Source organism: Eurosta solidaginis, chromosome 4 (genome assembly GCF_040869045.1).
Source record: "Eurosta solidaginis isolate ZX-2024a chromosome 4, ASM4086904v1, whole genome shotgun sequence".
Classification (NCBI taxonomy): domain Eukaryota; kingdom Metazoa; phylum Arthropoda; class Insecta; order Diptera; family Tephritidae; genus Eurosta; species Eurosta solidaginis.
Genome location: NC_090322.1, coordinates 255,529,537 through 255,548,902, shown reverse-complemented (window position 1 = coordinate 255,548,902; position 19,366 = coordinate 255,529,537). Strand labels below are relative to the sequence as shown.

At 37.6% G+C, this 19,366-nt stretch overlaps 2 protein-coding genes across 7 annotated transcripts in view; one reads left to right on the top strand and one right to left on the bottom strand.

Annotated features, from left to right (window-relative positions):
* Positions 1 to 19,366, top strand: part of LOC137251358 (uncharacterized) — a 457,851-nt gene that overhangs the window by 312,760 nt on the left and 125,725 nt on the right. Inside the window, exon 4 of one of the 6 annotated variants that reach the window (XM_067785791.1) lies at positions 11,847 to 11,932. The exons of the other annotated variants lie outside the window; for them this stretch is intronic. The gene's annotated coding sequence lies outside the window, so the exon portion shown is untranslated. The remainder of the gene's footprint in view (positions 1 to 11,846; positions 11,933 to 19,366) is intronic. 6 annotated transcript variants of the gene reach the window in all.
* Positions 1 to 19,366, bottom strand: part of ppk23 (pickpocket 23) — a 589,427-nt gene that overhangs the window by 463,669 nt on the left and 106,392 nt on the right. The window lies entirely within an intron of this gene.

The following is a 19,366-nucleotide window of genomic DNA, read 5'->3' as shown; positions in this document are numbered from 1 at the left end:
TTCGATTTTTTTCTTTTAAAGGTTTCTGAATTTTAGTTTAAGCACAAGTTATAGGTCTCTCAAAATTCGTATTGATTTTTGGAAATTTTTTTCCAATGGGAGTTTTATAAGTATTTCTTCCATACGCATAGCGCATAGCGATATTTTTTATACAGGGGAAAATCTCAATGCCCCTTGGAAAACAAATTTTAAAAGATATTTCGAGTTTGGAGAGACCATTTACATGTTTTTTTTTTGTACTAAAATTTATTGTGCAACGAAATTGCCTATTAAAAAAATTCAGAAATCTCTAAATAAAAATTGAAATTGAAAATTTTTTTCGAATTTTCGAATTTTTTCGAACAGGCTTTTGAAATCATTTTACATCACTTTAAGTTATAAAATTCATTGAATCATCATTCACAGAAACTCTAAATTAAAGTTTCGAAATATTCGAACAGTTCTTTCGAATTTTTAGATTGTTTCAAACAATTTTTTGAAAATGTTTCGCATAGTTTCAGTTATAAAATACAATGAAGTTCTTTCTTTAATTATCAAAAATAAAAAATTAAGCACTTAAATGAAGAAATTCAATAAAAATTGCCACTACTATTTTCGTGTCCGCTGCTGTATATTTTTATATTAGCACGCTTTTGTGGTGTTGATATGCAATAAAAGTGTGTATGTTTGTGCGTGACAATTAATAGGCATCGTCTATACATTGATTATATATGTAAGTCACGCATTTCCAGACGCCCCATTTGCAGCAACACCTGCGATTTTAACAAAACAGCGGCTACGATTTAGCCGTTCCTGCCACAAATTCATACGTTTACTACTTTCACAAAACACATTCTCTAAAGTGTGTATGAGTGTTAGGCTAGTAAATATATACTTGCTAATGTATAGGCATAATCAGTGAATATTTATTGCAATATGAAAGTACATATTAATTTATACGGTGGTCATATAAATTTATTAAGAGCTTTTGTATGAGTTGACCTTAATTGGCTGTGACGCATAGCTAAAAGTAGGTAGAATAAGAGGGGAAGGAGAGAGCGTGGCAGGTTTAATGAGCACGATATAAAAATGGACACGATTTGTTTTTTAAATTTTTATATGATATCCGCAAGTATTTTATTAGTGATTATTTATTACAAAACACTTTAGAGTTTAGTCCATTAAAAGGGATTTTAAACAAAATATGCAAAGCATTTAATGGTTATAAAATTTTTTAGTATAGCATGTCATAAAAATAAAACAAACATTTAAGGTAATTGTTTATATAAATATTAAAGTTTCATGATTCATTTTATTTGCTGTTTGTTCGTTTTTTTTCTTTCATAAAAGCTGGTATTTTGTTAGTTGACACACCACTGGTAATAAAAATAGGCCCAAATGACAATATAAACAATTTTATTTTGTTATTTTCTTCAATTCAAAAATCTCACACAGTACTGGTTTCTATCTATATGAGGTCTTTATTGACCGACTTAACCTAACTTAACTGGATCAGACCTGCTTATACGTAACCACAACTTTATATATAGCACTCGAAAAATGCAACCGACTGCATGGATCAGCTATTTGACACGAACAAATAGCTAACACGACATTCCTTATCCTCTCCTGGTACTTCTCTTCCATCCAGAGGCCAGCTTATTTCAATGTTTTTTGAGCCGAAATTGCCAATTTTAAAGATGGCACTTTCTATGGAATCCGGCTGACCGCTGCTCCCTCTCTATAGCTCAAACCGCTGCAAGCAAAGTTATGGTCCGTCTTGCACTAGGAATTTAAGCACTTTGAAAAAGTCCAGCTTCATTTTAGGCTGAAAATTGTGTTTGTAAAGCAAGTGAACTATTAATAACTATCTGTTGAATTTGTAAACGAGTCACTTTAGCCAATAAGAGGTACGTGAAAGCTTTGGTGTTCTATGCCCGATGAATTTTTTGAAATTTTTGTGTTTAATGATGAAGTTTGTAGCACCTTGCGTCACTGAATTAATGAGAAGACTCCATTTTTTTCACATATACAAAACTATTTGCAGAAAGGGAAGTGGTGCGCCGCTTGAAATAAGGCCAGAAAGCTTCTGTGAAACCCCACTGCCACTAGCTTTTCCACTATCACTTCCACTCCTACTCTCCTCCTGACCTCACTACCATTTCCTCTAGCACTCCCAATGCCATTCCAGTAAGGCCTGCTTAAATTACAACACCTTGTCCCACTAGCTTTCTCGCCATCACTATCACATTCACTTCTACTCCAACTCCCAGCCCCACTCCCACTACCCCTTCCACTCCCACTCTCAATATTATGTACCCATACAGTCTATCTGAGTTCTTCACGGACAAGCCATTTCAACCACTCCTACTTCCACTCCACCTACCACTCCAACTACAACCCTTACTCCCACTGCAACTGCTCGCCATATGCCTTTCTATATATGTCCAATATATCAAAAGATTAGTCATACGATGCGGCTAACCCAGGGTTTATAAAATCCACGTTCATGTTCCTTGCGTCGTTTTCTGGCCCATAATGCCCAGTGGGCCGACGAAGCTTACTATATTTTCAAATATAATCAATTACAAAAAAGAAAATTAATTGTGAAAACTGGTTATAATCCCTAATATCTAGTGCCATCACTGTTGCTTTTCAAGTCCTGTTAACAATTTTCTCGAATCTGCAAGCATTCATAATCCTTATGCTTCACTACACTTTTTGTATTCCACTTTCCACTTGAAGTATTTCTTTGGCAATTTCTTCACAATCAACACAAAATATGTATTTACTTATCACTTGCTAAGTAACTAAGTTTTAAGTGAACAATCAAACACAAACAAATATTTAAACTTTCTCGACATACTGAACTTAGACTGCTCTTTTATGGTTTTTCAAGTTTTCCAAGCAATTTTGTAAATTTTCTAAATGCTTTTTATTTATTTATTTTAACTGCACTAATCTTAATCGCTAGAGAGATCCGTTTATATGTGTATGTGTCTGTAATGTAAAAGTGCGTGTGGGCAATGTAAATGTGTGTATGTGTGCATGTGCTTGTGAATTAGGTAAAGTTTTTACATTGTAGGAAGTATGTAGTATGACATGTCCTTGCCCTTTGGTCGTTTGGTTTGCTTGGTTGACATCCAAAAAATGAACTCGTCATCTGTCTGCAAAACTAGTAGATCTGCATTCAAATCTGCTTTTACAAAAAAGCAAAAAACGAAAAACTTGTTGACAGTGTTGACATTCATTAATTGCAAATAAATTTGTGTGCAAATGTATGCATAACACTACACTAATACACACACCATAAGCACGAAGATCGAGACACATACGCACGCTCCAACTGCAGCGGTAGCAAGAAGTGCAAAGCAACGGGGGTGATGAATCATAAATTATACTATGTTGACAGCAACAGAAATATAACACTACGAATGCTTACTTATGCTTTTGTTGTTGTAGCTGTAACATAAAAACAAACAACAACAAGAAATTACTGGTAAAGTGCAGGAGGTAACATTGGGCTGGAAGTAAGAGGCATGTCGTCAAATATTTGAAAGTTTCTTTTTTTAATATTTAGTCTACCAGTCTGAAGTTGCATTCGTATAAATCCCTTTTCCTTCAACTTCATAATTTATCGATTTTACCTCCTCGTTTCTCTTGTTATCAAATTCCCATTCTATCCCATCATTATTCTCGGTCTGCATTGTGCACTTACGCTGTAACCCCTTCCCCCAATCTCAGTACCACTCCTGCTCCTACTTTCACTTCAACTCCCACACCCACTCTTATTCTTACTCTCACTCCCTCTCGCCCTCTCTTTCTTCCCCTCCCTTTCCCTCAAACTCTTATTCTACTACCACTGTAACTATCAATCTCACGCTAACTCTCACTTCCACTCTGTCTCTCACTTCCACCCCGTCTCACCTTCTCCACTCCCACTGTCACTCCAAATATATATATCACACCCACAGCTACTACCACTCCCACTATCACTCCAAATATCTATGCCACTTCTTACTCTCACTCCCTCTCCCCTCTCTTTTGCAGTCACTCCACTCCCTTCTACTACTCACTAATACTCCTACTCTCACTTTCTCTGTCACCTATACTCCCTCTCTCACTCCCACTTTCCCACTCCTATCAAATATCTCATACAAATATTAATTGATCTTTACTGTTTTCTGGCTCACTGTGCAGCTTGTCGTTCTAGAACAGCAGCAGCATGCATTATATTTGTTGTTTTCCGTTTTTTTACACATATAGCTTTTTGTAGTTTTATTTTTGAAAATTTTGACATGCACGAAAGTAATGCGGCAGTTACCCACCGACGTGTGCCGTACGTACGGACGTTTGTCGTACGAAGCACGTTTGACCGAACTCTCAAGCCCGTAGGAATCAATGTGTGCGTCTGTGTACATGTACATAACATATTTGTGTGTGTATTGTTTACAACAAAGCACTGTTGCCATTGGCCAGTTTGCATGCATGCTTATGGAAACATCAACTTTTTCCAATTTAATTTTTGATATTGTAAAAGGCCGGAATACATATTAAATAAGTATAAATAGATTAAATATTTATAATCAGCACTTTTACATAATTATTTCAAATTATTTCCACAATTTTTCAAACTTTAATTAGGCGTTTTTGCATAAAATTGCAAACGGTCAAAAATTAGCGCACAAAAGTTTACTAGGCAACTCTGTCTAGTGAGAGAGCGATCAGCTGACACGTTCTTACGGAAAAAATCAAAATTGTTTTGATTTCTACGTTCCGGGCTACGTACGTCCGGGCGTTGCACGTCGGTGAGTTTTCGTTTACATTGCACACTCATAAGATAGGTCGTGTCAGCTGACACGTTTTTGGTACGTACGTTCGTGAGTAACTGCCGCATAAATGTTGTGACACTGCAACATGCAATGTGTTGCAAATATACCACGCATTCAACTAAATACAAAAATACAAATATATCCAGAAGGGATACCCACAAAAAAACGTACGCCTTATATAAGGATTTGCAAATTTGAATGAAATGTTTATTAAAACTTAATAATCATAATAGAAGTGGAACGAGAAACAAAAAGTGGAATTCCTTATAAAGTTCATGGGGGTGAAAGTCACCTAACTCAAGGAATCTCAGCTCTCTAATTGTAGTAAAAAAAAAATAGTGACTAATTTTTCCATAAAACACACTAAATCATTTAATACTTAAATCTGTTTTAAGAAAATTTATTTTGAATTGAGAGGAGAAATTAAATGGGGTTACACTGAAGCGCTAACATATCTCGGAAGTGTGAGAAAGGAGAGGAAAGAGGAGAGTAGTAGTGAGAAATGTAAGTATTCACCATAAAAATAAAAATTGGAGTAGTTTCATATTGTCACGGATATTAGCATCACTAAATTATCCCATCACTAAGGCGATGCTAAGGCCATGCCAAGCAGTATTTACGTTAATAATCAAATCCAGTATACACATATATAAGGCAGCTCAGAGAGATGTCACACACAGATGCATTTACTTATACGCCTATATGCGCGCGAGAGACTGTAAACTACAAACATTCACATCAACAATTCAATCATTATGTATCTACATAAACGAATAAATAATTGCGTCTACACATATGTACGTATACGAGCAGCGGAGCGGCAATGCACAAACACATGCATATATCTTATCTGAGTTGTCACAAGAGAGAGCAATAATTTGTTAACGTAGTTGTGGCTGGCGATTTTGTAGCCGAAACAACTAGTAAGTTCTGGAAATCGAAGAGCCTAGAAGTATGCAGCGTAAACTATAAAAGCGGGGCAAGCGAGTAAGAAGTAATTCCGTTTGAGTTGAGCTATCAATCAGTTTGATTAAGCACGCGATCTGGCGGCCAATAGTAGAGTTTCATTTGAGTTATCAATCAGTTTGGTTATTAAAGCCAGCGAGTAGCAAAATATAAGTGTTATTTTGAAGTACTTAATAAAGGCCATTTTTCCATCATTCAATATTGGAGTTATTTATTAAACAGTTTAAGTGATTCGAACTTAGCAGAGGATTGCAAATAAGAGGATTTGCAGCAAATTCGTTACAATATCTACATTGGTACCAATAAATAGAAAATATCAATTTTGTAAACTTGAAATGAATTGGAAATACAGAAGTTCATCCGAAATCTTAACCAGCTGCACCGACGCCATATTCCTTATTTATCACAATCTCTAACATATTTTTTGTTGGGTCTGAATAAAAATATTACTTTACATTTATGCATTTGCTCGTTTGTATATCCCAATGTAAATATGTATGCAATTTAACGGTGTAATAATATAACTCGCGTGGGTTGTCTTGGGGGTCGTCAGTGTAAAAAATATTTTATAAAATTTATGTTTGAAATTATTTATGGAAGGATAACATAGTATCGCTTTTATTTTATTCTGCTTTCATCTTTTTTCCTTTAAATAGTGGCATGCGCTCGAGAGTATGTAAATATGCTCAGATGATGTTTTTGTTATGATTTTTATTAATTCTGAAAGCAAATGTAGAAAGTGCAAATGCAAAAATTTTTGTAAGCTACTTATAGAATGCACATATATATATACATCTATATATATACAAACTACATGTAGATATGTACACATAGTTGTATGGGCTTATTCATAGAGGCATATGACAAAATATTGTGACTTGTTGTTAATCGGGTGACCTGCTTATGTTCAGATTTTAAATAACGATACATGCCATAAATACAACTAAAAAGTAGAATGATGATGTACTACGCTAAACTGACTGTCAAATTTAAAAGGATCGCCAAGAGCTGACTTCCTTGACTGTATCCAGAGTGGCTGTGCTTGGCCGGGTCACACAGTTGCTTAGATCCGCTTATTGTGGGAGATTTCCTTATATCCCAGGCGTACTGCCGGTAAATCGAGTTTAATGAGCTAATTAGAAATTTAATTGAGAATTCAAGGCCGGTATTTGCCGATTAAGTTTCGTAGTAAAAGGGTGGCAATACCGCTTATTCTTTATTAAAAATCGACCAATTACACGCAAACATCTCCGCAACACATGAAAACACGGATACCGGTGCGTATATGTAACAGTCTTTTTTATTGCTTGGTATAAAAATATAGATCTACAACCATACAAACATACAAGCGATGCTAACATAAGCGTATTAATAAATTTCGCACTTGCATAGGGAAGTAGGTAGAGCGGCTTTAAACCATGTGACTAAGGAAGCTAAAAAGAAGCAGCCGTAGAACTAGTCTAAATTTACTGAATGTCAAATGGATGTACACTACAACTACTCCCATTTTTACATGAGGTAATAAATTCGAGCAATGTTTTACCTCTGAAAATATCTTATCGCCCATCATTTATTCAGGTTTGAAGATGGAAAATAGTCGGAGGTTCGTCGCCTACTCTACGCATATTTACTATGGTGATCACATACGTGCACAATCGTTATTTATCACAGGAACAGCTATTTTTTGTTCGCTTAATGTGGTCATTATTAATTAAAAATAACACCGAATATATTCAAAGCCGACAGGATCTCTGGACAGGGAATAGTTTCGCTTTTTTCAAGGTAATCGATGTAAATGACTACCCCGCACCACAAACAACTCGTCCGTGTTTTCTCACCGACAGATACAACACCGGAGAATTCTGTGGTATAATGGTTCTAATTTTCGTCTGGAGTGAAACACTACACAAATTTAGTTCGAACTACAAGTTGGATGTTACGTACCCATCAGTTTAACTTAAACTGTGTTACAAAATTTCATAATCCGATCGTACAATACCATAGAATTATCCGTAATTCATGGCACTTAAATAGTCCATGAAGAAGTTATGAAGTATTTTTCTGCCTTGGTTTCTTTGAAGTTTTTCTTAGTAAAAGCAGTGCTTTAAAAGTACAATAAATCCACTTCGTCGATGGCTTTCTGTGACTGTCAAACACAAATGCAGGCTGTTCAAAAGATTGCACTATTCAAGCTAGAGCCCAGACGTTCGCTCATAAAATTTCCAGCACCCGGTCTGGTAGTCAGAACTTTGCACTTTCTACAGTTTCAAAATACTAAAAACCCATCTTTTCTCACGAACAGAAGGTTACTTTTCCCAATGACCGGAAGACTATTCTTCTTTTCCCTTTAGTAATAAGGAGACTCTCCGGAGGTTTATCATGAGAAACTTTAGGTCGCAACACAACTCCTTGAATCCCTAGTTCTTTCTCTCTTATTCTTTGTGAGATGTTTTTGATATTACACATCGACGGCTGAATGGAATATCACCTCATCTCGGTTGCCAAGTCTAAAAAGTCCTATCTCTAATTATTTTCCAAAAAACATACTCTCTCATGATTTGTTGCAAAAACTCCCACCTCAAATTAATTGAATTTATGTTCAGATATGGCATTTTTGATACAAATTCTGAGATATGCAGTCTTCAAACAGTGTTTTGAGATAGGTCGTTTTCTGAACGACAGCATACTTATTCAGCAGTCGATATGTAGTGGTGCAACCATACTTCCAGCCGTGGCTTGTTAAAAAAGACAGAGACAAGAAGCGTTCAGTTTGATCTAGGGGAGGTCCTTACGGACAGTTTTCCTAATATGCTGACTTTCCGTACTCGCTCCTTGCTGCAAATCTTTTAAATTATTTTCCAGCTCATTAGTGTTGGGTGGCTAATAACCAGCAAAATGTTTGCTTACCTAGAATCGGATTTGTAATGGAGTGAATGTTGGGCAGCAAATTACCGCATGATATAACCGGTTATTTTAATCCAGGCATGATATTGGAGAAAGCGCTTGCTCTCGAAATTACTAAGAAAATTTTGCTGTTTGGGAGATGGCTTGTATTTTCCCTTGAAAATTATCAGAGCTTTTTTGACCAAATTTAATCTGTGGCAATGTTCCTGTGCACACACAGAGTTCACAAAAGTGTGGCAATCAAGATCGCATATTATTAAAACTCAACTCACTGAAAAGAATAAACAAGATGCTTGTTTCCTATCCAAAATTGACAAGCGATGACATGAAATCATTCCAAAAAAATTTCTACTCTTACCCAGTCGGAAATTTCGACAACAAAGGGTTTAAAAAAAAACTGTAAGGCGCGATAACCTCCGAAGAGATCAAAGGCCGAGCTCTCTTCCAATTTGCGTCATGCTTCTCTTGATTTTCCCTACAAATTGGCCGAACGGGACCATAAAACCGACTCCGAACGGCATCTGCAAGGCAGAGGAGTTTTCACTGAGAGCTTTTCGTGGCAGAAATACACTCAGAGCGTTTGCCAAATACTGCCGAGGGGCGACCACGCTTAGAAAAATTTGCTTCTAATTGAAAAACCTTATTTCTAAAATTTTGATGTTGCTTTGTCCGGGGTGCGAACCCAGAGCATACGGTGTGGTAGGCAGAGCACGATACCATCACACCACGGTGGCCGCCAACAAAGGGTTTATCATATATAATAATTAGACAAAACCGATGTGGGCGCACTCTACCTTGTGGTCTTTCATTAAGAGCTCTTGCTTAACTTAGTTCAGCTGTTATTTTGCTAGTAAGAGATACGTACGAGATCCAATTCCGATGCCGAGGGACATCTATAAAGCACATACATTTCTTCAGGAAAAGCTTTTACTAAATTATTTTAATGTTACTTTTCCAGAGCTTTTAACGTGAAACCTTTGGATGGTATGCGTGTACACTACCTCCATATTGCGGCCGGCGCTTTCGGCTGATTTCCTGAGGATTGAGATATTATTGGTCTCATTGAGATAACTTTAAATATACACTCAACATAATACATAAACAAGGAAATAGCTGTTAAAATAAGGAAACATAGAATATGGTATTTCGATATATAAATCCTTATTTCAATCGGACCAAGTAATTTTCTTAAACATTAAGCTTGTTTTTAAATTTTTTTAGGAGAAGTTTTCCTCAAGTGTAAGTATTTATTTCTGAGTGTAGAGGTGATATTTCGCACTTTTTTTCGGTGCCTTGATGTTGTCTTTTAAGATTTCGAAAAAAACTTTCGCTGATGTAATGATCCAATCTCGCAAAGTTTTAAGCAATCGTCATAAGGGGCGCAATGGCGAAATATTACATGGAGAAATCTCGAAACTTTAGAGATTACTTTGGTTGTTGTTGTTGTTGTAGAGATAAGGCTATTCCCCAAAGGCCTTTCTGTTCATTTCAGTATATTTAATAACGAAATTATCTCTTTATCTTTTTACTTGCAATTTTCGGGCAACCGACCATAGCTAATACATCATGTGATGTTCATGAAATATTATATGAATATATATATTGTTATTGTAATTTCGCTAAAATATTGTATGAAGCGCAAGTTTAGTGTCTTATCATGCAAATATTATCATTATTTCGTTTCAAGCTCATCATATGCTAAGTTCCCATTCAAAAGAAGTTCAATGAATTGATGACTCCATATTCAGACATGGAAATCGATGATTATACTCGAACATATGTACATATCTACATCCAAATAACATTTCATGTCTCCTCGCCTTTTGTTATGACTTATACAAATCAATTTATCATTTCCAATAGCTGATTCATTGTGTTGAAACTTCATTAATCCCATAGGCTAATGTCACAATCAGCGTATATACACTTTTTGTTGTTCGTGTTCGAATTGCAAAAATGTTGTAAGCTTACTAAATAAACAGATAAACAACAATATATTTCAATATATATTTTCGAGTATGTACATATGTCAATTATTAGCGTTAACTTGCTTAGTTATCGTACATAAATAAATTCAATCGTATGCTGTCAACATTGCTACTAGAGAAATTTACATTAGGGTGGGCCCCGGCCTCGTAGAATTAATGGGATTTAAAAAAAAAGCTATTCTAATTCAGCTTATGTACTTATCTTCTACCTCAAAAAAAATTCTTGGCGCCGTTTACCTCAAAAGAGATTTGAGCCGAGCTTCTCCTCCAGTTTACGCAGTGTTCCGTTTATATTTGTTCCTACAAATTGGCGTGACGGGACCTAAAATGCCGATTCCGAATGACAACTGCAAGATAGACGAATTTTCACTGAGAAGCTTTTCATGGCATAAATGCAGTGGGAGTATTTGCCAGACCACTTACGAGGGCAACCCCGCTAACAATTTTTTTTTCTATTTGTAAAAACTTCTTCCCGAATTTTGATGTTGCATTGCCTAGGACTTGAACTCGAGACCTTCGATGTGGTAGGTAGAGCAGGCTACCACCAATACTTTACTTACTTAATTGACGCTTAACAGTTTAAACGGTCTTCTTACCCAAGGCTTTGTTGATTTTAATTGGAGTGTGGTTTGATGTGGCGAGTCCCAAAACAAGCGCACAACCCGTTTAGAGGAGATGAAAATATTATTTACACGTTTATATAGCGACCCGCTTTATCCAAGGTAGATGGCCGCTTGCAGCCACGCCATGTAGTGGACAGACACTGCCGCTGAAAATCTTCCAGCAATCCCTTAAACCGAGTATGTCGGAGTGGCCTAGCCAGGTTGTCGCCTTCTCATACAAGTTCACCAATAAACGGATGTGCAGTGGCTACCCAGAGAATACTTGGTCGCAAGCGACCGGATGCAGCTAGCTGCTTGAAAAGAGTCACTCTGACCATTCTGACTTCTATACACGGCTCCACACTTCTTAGGGAACGCAAGAGTCAGAGTTAAATGTCACTAAATCTTCCTGCCGAGCTTACTTTGAATCTCACCACCAGAAGATAATTTATTAGAGTTGTTCGAAGTATTTGAACTTCTAGTCATGCTAATTTTTATTATTTTTACACTTTTTATATTTTTAATTTCTGTTTTTTGACTGAATAATTTAATAAATATTTCTTTTTTCTTTTCAGGTAAGCTGCATTCTATCGAATTCATAACATACACACGATTAAAATCTTCAAATAGAACTGGAAACAAAAACTCCAACTAACAGCAGGTGATTTAATGAATTAATGGGTTTCATGCATAAAAAACGAGAATTTGCTCAGACTCGATTTTTTAAGGCAAATTTGGATTGTTTGTTTTTGCTAAATAAACAAACTACCCAGCCTTTATTTCGAAACTGGAGTTTGAGCAAATGCTCGTTTTTTACCCAGATATTAATCAAAAACTAGAATCAGTCTTAGACATCTTATCTAATATATAAAATTATTCTTCTGTCACGGTGTTAGAGGCTTAACTCCTCCGAAACGGCTGAACCGATTCTCATGAAATTTTGTGAGCATATTGGGTAGGTCTGAGAAACGGCCAACGTCTACCTTTTTTTTCGCTACATGTCTAGGGTCTTGAGATCAAAACGTGGACCCGGGTACCCCTAGAATGTGTTTATATAATATGGATATCAAATGAAAGCTGTTGATGAGAGCTATAGTACAGGATAATTTTCATACCCCTGGATGACTACGGTCTGGAGATATAGGCCAAACGTGGGCCGGTGAACGCCTAGACAATGTTTTTACATTGTGGGTACCAAATTGAAGCTGCTGATGAGTGATTAAGTACAGGGTAGTTTTCATACCTATTGGCGACTAGGGTCTCGAGATATAAGCCAAAACGTGGATCAGGCTAAGACTAGGATGTGTTTTTACATTATGGGTATCAAATTGAAGCTGTTGATGTGTGCTATAATACAGAGTAAGTTTTACACCGCTGAGTGGCTAGGGTCTCGAGATATAGGCCAAAACATGGACCCGGATACCCCTAAAATGTGTGTGTATTATGGATATCAAATGAAAGCTGTTGCTGAGAGCTCTAAAGTTCATTGTGATATTCGATTTAGTCGCATCAACCTGGCAAAACTGATAAATATGCATGCGAAGCCGAAATAAAGACAAGACTTAATAATACCCACATACCTATTTACATTCCTCCTATTCTATTTGCCTGAAATTTCTTATATAAATTTGCCTATATTAGTATTTACGATGCTTTTTTCCCGGAAGTATACAAGAGACGGACTCCGACTGGGATTAGGACTAGAACTGGGACTGAGACTGAGACTCGTAACGGGACAGAAACAGAATACATACCACCCTCTGGGACTGGCAATAAGAGATGAAGAAGAAGGAGAAAAACTTGAGAGAAGAGAAAAGAGAGAAGGAGACTGAGAAAGAGATAGAATGAGACGAAGATGGAGATGAAGCGAAAAAGACGGAGGGAGGAGTGAATAAAAAGATTAGGAAAAAGTGTAGAGGGGTAGGGCAGAGTTAGACGGAAATGGCTTATTAAAATGTATGCAGGTAGGCCAATTTTAGGGCAGAACAACGTCTGCCGGGTCTGCTAGTACATATCTATAAGGTTAAAAATTTGAAAAGCCATCGCTAGGGCTTCGCGTAACCAAAACAAACGATTTCAATAATGAATCAAATTTTTTTTGTGGCACGCTTTTTCACTTCTTCATATGTCTGCGATAAACTAGACAACAGGCCGACTTTCATCTTACCAAAGAGTTTTATGTATCTAAGCTGTGGGAGTTCCAATTATTTTTTTTTGTATATTTTGTCGTAATGATTTGTTCAGAGTAGGACGAGCGCGCGAGCCATCTTTTACATCATGTGTACATTCATAAGGCGTAAGAGCATGGGATTTGAGGCATTTTTTACGGGTTTAATGCTCTTAGCACTGGCACAGAAGGTTCTGCAAATTTAGAACTGCCTAGAAGTTGTTTAGTAATGACGTAGTCCGCTTTAGGTCGTTAGAATATTTCATAAGCTGGTTGCGAATTACAAACGCGTCCATAGGTGTATGAAAGAAATAAACAACCTTATGTTAACAGCCATAGTGCAAGGCTCACACAAGACCAAAATACGTTGCATGATACTATGCTGGTGTTGGTGTTTTTATAAGCATTCAGCGCTGAATTTCGTGCATAAATATAATGAGTGTTGGTTTATGGTCGTTCGTCGTTCGCATTTTTCAGCCCAGAAGTTGTTTTCATATAGATGACGCTGTTTCGTAGTCAATGTGTGCCGTTATATAGAAGAAATGACTTTGTATTGAAAATTAATTAGTCGAATTCCTGTTGCTATGACTATTTTGTAGACGGCAATGTAAACCCTGGTCCAACTATTTAAAACTTAATTTTGAAGCTTTTTGAAAATCAGGGAAGTATCTTACAAGCACCAACTAGATTCTGATACAATCCTCTGCTACTTTTTCCACTTTATCCTAACTTAATTGCAAATTTACCATGAATTTGTGAAAGGACAATTTCTGGGAGAGCTCATCATCATGAATCCTTCTTACCCATCTGATTATATTATAAAGACCAATTGTTGGTACCACAAACCCTCTCTGAAGTATACATTTGGTCGAAGATGTGATAGCTTATGTACCTAAATTCCATAGCACCTAATAGGTCGCTAGAGCGGCTTATGGCTATCAAAAACTGTCAATCTCCCCAATCTTATGATTTGCAGTGAGGCGGCATAATCAGCTCTACCTAAGGAGAGTATTTTCGAAATCGAGTCTCCTCGGGAAGTAATTGTGGCTATGACACAACAAGGCGCGCTGCATTGGCGAACGTTTCCCTATATACAATATTAGACCGCTTCGCCCACCTTGCCGTGCAAGACGTGGGACCATGATGAATCATTGACAAATGCATAACGAAAAAAAAAGGTGAGGAGGGAGGGCAATAGACTCGTAAGCCACGGAAGTCGATAGCGATCAAAGTGATGAATTTGATCAGAAGAGCGGGTAAAGCTCGGCGTCAGTGGCAGCTGGAGAGCGCAAGCAAAGAAATGGAAAGAAAAAAGGTGCGAAGGAGGGGAAAACGCCTATTCGAGTACCGTGCAGCATTTAGAATTGTTTAGTACTTGGGAACAGCGACCAATCAAAAAGGAGGGGTATCGATTAGCTAAAGTCAACAAACCTGCTTTTAAGATACAGAAGGAAGAAATCGAATGACCGGATATATGCCACGCGATGCAACCGAGCCTCAACAATGCGGCTTCATATCTTTCATCTGGTCATTATTTAGTTTGAAATCAGTTCCCAGATGTCCATTACCAAATTAATTAAAAATAGAATAATTGCTTGGGCTTTAATGCAGCTCACTTATGCCATCTATCTTGATGCCGTCAGAGCATTCCCTAGTACCTAAAAAATTTAACATAGGGGTTCAGCATGGCTCCGTTGCGGTTACAATATTATTTGGCTTGTTCTAGATCTGTTCAGTACCTCATTAAAATCATTTGGGTAATCCTTCCAGGTAGTTTAGGGACTTATTTTTTTCACTTGAACATTATTTTCAGATTTCTTGTCGAGCCTCTGATCAGTAGGTGATTATCTATAGATTGTATCGAGACTGTCCAAAGCTAATATTCTCTATAACGTTGTATAGCGACCCACCCTACTGAACATATTTCAATAGATAAATATTATTAGAGGACTAAATGCAATTGCAAGAAAATGTTTTATTCATTTGTCATTCATTCGTAAAAGATGTCATTCAGCGACGACAGCAACAAACTTTGCTACACAATTGGCAAACAAGAGCGGTGCACAATCAACCCCACATGTAGCCAAAGTATGTAAGGTGCAAAAAAAGGACCAAGAAGGCGGAGCTTTTCACGCTGTTTTGGTCACCGAAATACACACGTGAATATGTTTATATATTTGTTCATGTATTTCATGTATTTATTATAGACCTGACGGATTTATCGGTTATATATACATAGATACAATGCTCCTAAATAAGACCCAGGAGATAAATTTCTTGGGAGCTGAAGTGCTGATACTTGCGCTAAACTCCGCTATGGCCCTTCATTACAGAGAATGGAATATGAAACGGTTAGAAGGATTTAAACCAAATTTGGCAAAAAAAGCTAATGTAGCAGGGTCTATGAGCCAAATTCCCTTTTAAAATAGGGGTCGCACGCCCCCTTGAAGAATTACTGTCAAATTATTTTTTAATCGCCTTCATGATTCAATCACGCCATAAGGGCTGGGCGGATTAAACACGCCGATAGTTAATAGTTTTAGGGGTTCTACTACCTTTAAATATTTTGTATTGAACAGAAGGAGGTCTTAAGACCCTGGAAAACAGTAACTGTTAGTTATTTTTTATAGTCATTACTTTAAGTATATTTACCTTTACTAATTATATAAGGCAACCTATGGGTCATATAAATCGAGGTCTAACAATTTCGAAAAAGCGTGCCGTACTCCCATCCATATCTCACTCCGCACGATCAAGGGAACAGTTTTTTATAATGATATTAGGAGCAACAAATTTCGGAAAAATGAGCATTGACATTATACTAATCCCGAACCGTTTTACGATCGTTTCGATATCTCCTCAGGACTATCTATAGATAGCAGCGATGGGTTTCGGTGCGATTTCGATCACTTCTAGAGCAGATCATGATAATTTCGGTATTATCATCAGATCATTTGGAACTATTTGATTTTGGGACTATCTTGGATCAATTTAAGTTTCACTTCGACACTATGTCAGAATTATTTGAGAGTTATTCCGGAATAATTTTTCAACAATTTTGGGATCATTAACGGACTATGCTCCGATGATTTCCTGATTGTTATCGGGATAATTTTAAGAATACTTCCGAATATGTACTACAGCCAGCCCGAGTTGTTTATAAAAAACAAAATATATCAACTCGGAACTATGCATGAATTTCGTGATCTTTTCTGCAATACTTGTTTTGGAATGATTGCGGGACCATTTGGTATTATTTCATGCTAGGACTATCTCGACCCAAGATATGGAAAATGGCCAAGGTGGTCCCGCTACTAAAGCCTGGGAAACCAGCTAACATAGGTGAGTCGTATCGTCCAATATCTCTCCTATCGCCAGTGGTAAAGACGCTTGAAGCCATTTTGCTCCCTTATTTCCAAGCAAATTTGCAGCTAGCCCCTCATCAGCATGGCTTCAGAAAACTCCATAGCACTACCACCGCGCTAAATGGCATTAGCACCCAGATAAATTGCGGTTTAAATCAATACCCCCACCATAGAACAGTACTCCTAGCGCTAGACCTATCAAAAGCTTTTGATACGGTCAACCATGGCTCGTTACTGTAAGACCTGGAAGGGTCTACCCTTCCCCCATGTCTTAAAAGGTGGACCGCAAATTATCTGGGTGGTTGGCAGGCATCGGTGCAATTTAGAATCGAAACATCAAAACCAAGGAGAATTAAACAAGGGGTGCCACAGGGTGGTGTCCTATCCCCACTTTTGTTTAATTTCTACATATATAAGCTACCTTCACCACCGGAAGGAGTCACAATCGTTTCCCACGCCGATGACTGCACAATAATGGCCACAGGCCCAGGCCCAAAGATCGATGCGCTATGCAATAAAATAAACGGCTACCTCCCTGATCTCTCCAGTTTTTTCGCCTCGCGAAACCTGGCATTATCACCGACTATATCTTCCGCGACCTTATTTACAACATGGACGTCCCAAATGGCGACCATTTTGAACATCCACGTCGATGGCACTACGCTACCGACTGTCCTACACCCCAAAATCTTGGGTGTGACGTTTGATCAGGATCTACATTTTGGTGAGCACGCAGCCGCAATTGTTCCGAGAATTCAGAGCCGTAACAAAATCCTCAAATCACTCGCTAGCAGTACTTTGGGAAAAGATAAAGAAACGCTCATGACTACATACAAAGCAATTAGCCAGCCGATTACGTGCTACGCGTCACACATATGGTCGCCAAGCCTAATAATTACCCACTGGAAGAAACTACAGGCCTGCCAAAATACTGCTATCAGAATCGCCACGGGTTGTCTTCTTATGTCCCCAGAAGACCATCTGCATAATGAGGCGAGTATACTCCCTATCAGGGAGAGAAATGAGATGCTGACCAAACAGTTCCTGTTGAATACCCAGAAACCTGGGCATCCCAACAGACATCTGATTAATGAACCAGCACCGCCTAGGGGCTTAAGGAGTCATCTCCGTAAGCATTTTGAGGAAATACGGCACCTTAGAACCCAGCCGTATGAAGCGAAAAAACACAAGCAGGTCCTTGGTGAACTCCATAAACAGGCGTCGGAATTTTATGCCGGGAATTGCCCGGTGAATCCAGTACTTAAATAAAAGTATCCAAAACTCGCGGAAGAGGAACGCATACTCCCCAGGGAAACGCGTGTCACTCTTGCTCAACTTCGTTCTGGATACTGTAACAGGTTAAACTCTTACCTATCCAGAATCAACCCCGAAATACAAAATGTATGCCCCGCTTGCAATGTGTCCCCACATGACACCAACCATCTCTTCAATTGTAATGTGGAACCAACGCCTCTAACACCCCTTTCCTTATGGTCCACCCCTGTTGAAACGGCAAGTTTCCTTGGACTCCCGTTAGAGGATATTGATGACAATTTGTGATCGGTCGCGGCTATTAGGTGGGGCGAGCATTGCTACAACAACAACAACAACTCTATTTCGGGATCATTTCGGCATTATTTATGGCTTTTTTTCGAATCATTTTGGTATTGTATTCAGTATTATTTTGGAACTATTCCGATATTATTTCGAGACCATGCTATAGTTGTTTTTGTGATTATTTTAAGACTACATCTGACAGTAGTGTCACAATCGGGAACATTTCGGGATTACTTAGACATCATTTCGGATAATGTTTTTGGGATGATGTTGTAATAGTCTATTGATTGTCTCGAAGTAATTTCCCGACTATTTCGGAATAACTAAGAAATGCTATACGGACATTTTAAGTACCATTGCGGTATGTTTTTAAATACAATAACTTGACTTCTTAAAGACCATCCGTGAAAAATTATTTCAGAACTACCTCAGGGTCATTTCAAAACTAGTTCGTTGTTGCACACAAAATTCCTTCGAGACCATTTCGCTACCATTGTTGAAATATTTTTGGGATGATTTTAGGTCTATTTATTTACTGCTTTTAGTATGATCTTGAAATTATTTCGGGAAATTCTCGGAATCATTTTGGGACTGTTTCGGGATAACTGTGAACAGCTTTGCGGACAGTTTAAGAACCATTTCGCGACTTTTTTTAGGACAGCGACTGGGTATTTTTGGAATCGTTTGGGATTATTTTTAGGTTTATTTGGGTGTTTTTTTTTTAATCATTTAAGGGCTCTTTCGTGCTATTTTTTGAAGTTCTTCGGGCCAAACTCCGTATTAGTTTAATATACTTATTTGTTATCATTTTGCAACTGTTTGGGGAACAATTTGAGAATATTTCGGAATTGTTTTCAGGGGCGTTACAGTGTTATGTTGCCAATTATATGCTAATTATTCTCAATCTCGATTCCTCCTGGGAACAGCTTTTTTGTATATCGTTATAACTCTCGAGTATAAGCGATCAAGACCACTCATAAAAGCATAGTAGGTCATATATGAGCTC